Genomic DNA, 3810 nt, shown 5'->3' on the forward strand with positions numbered 1-3810 from the left:
AGTAGGGATAAATTCTGGTCCCACTGTCAGTGGTCCCACAGACTGTCCCAGCCATCAACTGTCACCCACATTCAGAGAGCCTAGTTTGGTCCTATGCAGGTCACCCCACTGTCAGTCTGGAGTCAGTGATCTCCCATTAGCTCAGGTTAACTGTTTCAGTGGGTATCCCCAACATGGTTGTCACCCCTTTGCTCATATTATCACTCCTCCCTCTCTTCAACTGAACTTTAGGCGCTCAGCCCAGTTCTTGGCTGTGGATCTCTGCATCTGCTTCCATCAGTTGCTAAATGAAGGTTCTATGATAATAATTAATGTAGTCATCAATCTGATTACAGGAGAATGCCAGTTCAGGTACCCTCTCCACTAATGTTTAGGACCTTTCTTGGGGTTATCCTTGTGAATTCCTAGGAATTTCCCTAGTGTCAGGTATCTTGCTAGTTCCATAATGGCTCTCTCAATTAGTATATCCCTTTCCTTGTTCTCCCTTCTGTCCTTTCCCCATCTCAAACATTCCCTCATGTTCTCCTCTCCCTTCCCCTTCTCCTTTTACCCCCACACTCCCAATTTTCGCAGGAGATATTCTCTATTTCCCTTTCCCAGAGGGATCCATGTATGTTTCTCTTAAGGTTCTCCTTGTTACCTAGATTCTCTGGAGTCATGGACTATAGGCTGTTTATCCCTTGCTTTATGAATAATATCCACTTATGAGTGAGTACGTACCATGCTTGTTTTTCTATGTCTGTGTTACCTCACTCAGGATTTATTTTTTTCTCAGTCTATCCATTTGCATGCAAATTTCAAAATGTCACTTTTTAAGCACTGAGTAGTGTTCCATTGTATAAACCTACCACATATTCTTTATCCATTCTTTGGTTGATGGGCTTCTAGGTTGTTTGAAGGTTCTGGCTGTTACAAATGGTGCTGCTATGACGATAGTTGAGCAAATGTCCTTGTATGATTGAACATCCTTTGGGTATGTGCCCAAGAGTGGTATTGCTGAGTCTTGAGGTAGGTTGATTCCCAATTTTCTGAAAAACCATCATACTGATTTCCAAAGTGATTGTACAAGTTTGCCCTTCCACCAGCAATGGAGGAGTGTTCCCCTTACTCTGCATCCTCTCCAACATAAGCTATCATTGGTGTTTTTGATCGTAGCCATTCTGACAGGTGTACGTGGTATCCCAGAGTTGTTTTGACTTTCATTTCTCTGATGGCTAAATATGTTGAGCATTTCATTGTCTTTTAGGCATTTGAGATTCTTCTGTTGGAATTCTGTTTAGATCTATACCTCGTTTTTAAATTGGAATATTTATTTTGATGTCTAGTTTCTTGAGTTCATTATTTATTTTGAAGATCAGTCCTCTGTCTGATGTGGGGTTGGTGAAAATCTTTTCTCATTCAGCTGGCCAATGTTATGTCTTCATGATTCTGTCCTTTGCCTTACAAAAGCTTCCCAATTTCAGGAGTGCCCATGTATTACCTGTTGCTGTCTGAGTCTGTGCTACTGGTGTTATGCTTAGGAAGTGAGTGGGCTTCTGTGCCCATGTGTTCAATGCTAACAAATACCTTTTGTACCTGTTATTTAAAGAGAAGTGATAAATCTCATTTGCTTGGAATGGCTTCAAAAATTTGACACCAAGTTAAGATAAAGACAAAATATACATTGGCTTAAGTCAGCTTAGTGTGTTTCAAAATTTTTCAGTTTTTTAAATATTTTATATTAGTGTTTAGCATGCACGCAGGTCTGTGCCCTGTGAATATTCAATGCATGAGGAGGCCAGAAAAGAATATCAGGTGCCACAGAACTTGAGCTATAGATAATGGTTGGCTTCTATGTGGATGCTGGGAATTGAATCTGAGTCTTCTGGAAGAGCAACCAGTGTGCGCTCAAGTACTGAGTCATCTCTCTATCCCCAGGTTAAAACAATTTTAAAGTGAATTTCTATAAATGAATATTGAAATGTGTTATACTTTCGTAAACTTGTGGTTTATATATGTGCACACATATTTTTCTTTCATTAAATGTAAGGTTGAATTAATGGCATTGGCCTGTGAATATAGTTTGCTTGGGTTAAAATTCCAGTTCCTGGGCATTTTCCTTTAAACATACAAAATAATAAATATACTCTGGTATCCATACCACCTAAACACATTAAATGTTTTCTTGACTAGGAAGGCAAGCAGACCAGGGTAATGCTTAGCAGGGAGATAATAAAAACCAATATGTATTTCAGTTTCCTTATGCTTAAATAGATGCTATGATAATATTTATATGCCAGCATATGACCATTATGAAAACTGAATGAATTGATATACTTGTGTATTCTGTTGGCAGGTAAAGGATGGCCAAAATCCCATACATCCCATAGCTAGCTTTTTATTCTTTTACTGTATTTGGAATACACTATACATTCATATTTTCTTTGTTTAATTGAAGAGATCTATAAATATTTCAAGAACATGGAACAGAATAAGGGGAATTTCTTTTACTTTCTAGTAGGCTGTTTTCTTGCCTCAGGCAGTATCTTGGAGGCTTTATCTCACAAAGGATCTGGGAGTCTAATTCATCAGTAGTAAACTCAGCCCGAACTTATAATTACTATGACTCTTAGGAAGTCTTTTAATTTTCAATGTTTGGAGTTTTGGTTTTTGCCCTTCTTTCAAATTACTGAGTCAATTACTTAGCGAGATGCCGTTCACGTTGTTATTGGTATTGCATGCAGAATGGTTCAACAAAGCAAAACTAATAAAATGAACTTCGCAGAATATAAAGTATTAGGGGAAAAAAGAGTGCCAAAGGGTGTGTTTTTAACAAGAGTAATGGAAATGAGTGGGTGGCTCCGATGAAGGCAGCAACATACAGAACTTCCTTGTGGTTTCACAGGAAAAGGTGGCAACCCAACCTCAGCATGGAAGCAATCATGTAAAAGAATAATGCATTCTCAGCTTCAGGGTGATAGTGCTTATATTTTTAGGTGCAGTGTGATTCTTAACTATGTGGGGCTGATAATTAAAATTAAGGTAGGTTCATGAATAATTCATGATGAAGGAAAATGGCTTACATATAAAAATGACACAAGACAGGCATTTCAGAATTAAAAAAAATGTCCTCTACCATTCAGATATGTGTTACATACAAAGAGAAGTATCAGACAGCACATTCTTGAAAGAAAATGAAATTTTTTTTTCTGAAATATTTCAGTGTGCCTGGACTTCACTAACTAACTCATCTGTTTCCTGGACCTTCTAATGTAAAATTACTGTGGAAACATAAATGAGAATGGAATCCTGAGATAATTGTATGCATATAGTAGTCCAACATTTTGGAAGATCTTTATAATATTTTTAATGCTTATTAGAGAATTTAACTTAGGGTACCTCTGTGTTACTTTGTAATGCTGAATAATATTTTGATAGAAATTTCAAACTTTGATAATAGATCTTTGGAAAAAATCCAGCTGTACTTAAAGGGATATTTTTTTATTTGAAATACTAAAATTTAGAGAAGTTATGCTATCTAAACACATCTACCCTGTGTAAGATGACTGAGCCATAAAGAACAATACAAAACATTATGCACATATCCTGTTACACCAGCAAAATCCTCCCAAAAGCTTTTCTGCTCAGATATTCTTCCTCCAAGATACATCCTGTAACCACAGAAAAGGAATTACCCACTATTATGAAGTGTTTATCTAATTATTCTTTTTTTTTTAATTTATTTATTTATTTATTAAACATTTCTGTCTCTTCCCCACCGCCGCCTCCCCCTTTCCCCTCCCCTCCCCCCTCCTCCCCCCCCCCCCCCCC

At 37.4% G+C, this 3810-nt stretch overlaps 1 pseudogene; it reads left to right on the plus strand.

The window, feature by feature from the left end:
* Nucleotides 1-2689: 2689 nt before the first annotated feature.
* The window catches only part of LOC126510645 (nucleophosmin-like), a 10184-nt pseudogene continuing 9063 nt past the window's right edge, over nucleotides 2690-3810 (plus strand).

This window comes from Alexandromys fortis, unplaced genomic scaffold (assembly GCF_014885135.2).
Source record: "Alexandromys fortis isolate MF-2015 unplaced genomic scaffold, M_Fortis_MF-2015_v1.1 scaffold_85, whole genome shotgun sequence".
In the NCBI taxonomy this organism is placed as follows: Eukaryota; Metazoa; Chordata; class Mammalia; order Rodentia; family Cricetidae; genus Alexandromys; species Alexandromys fortis.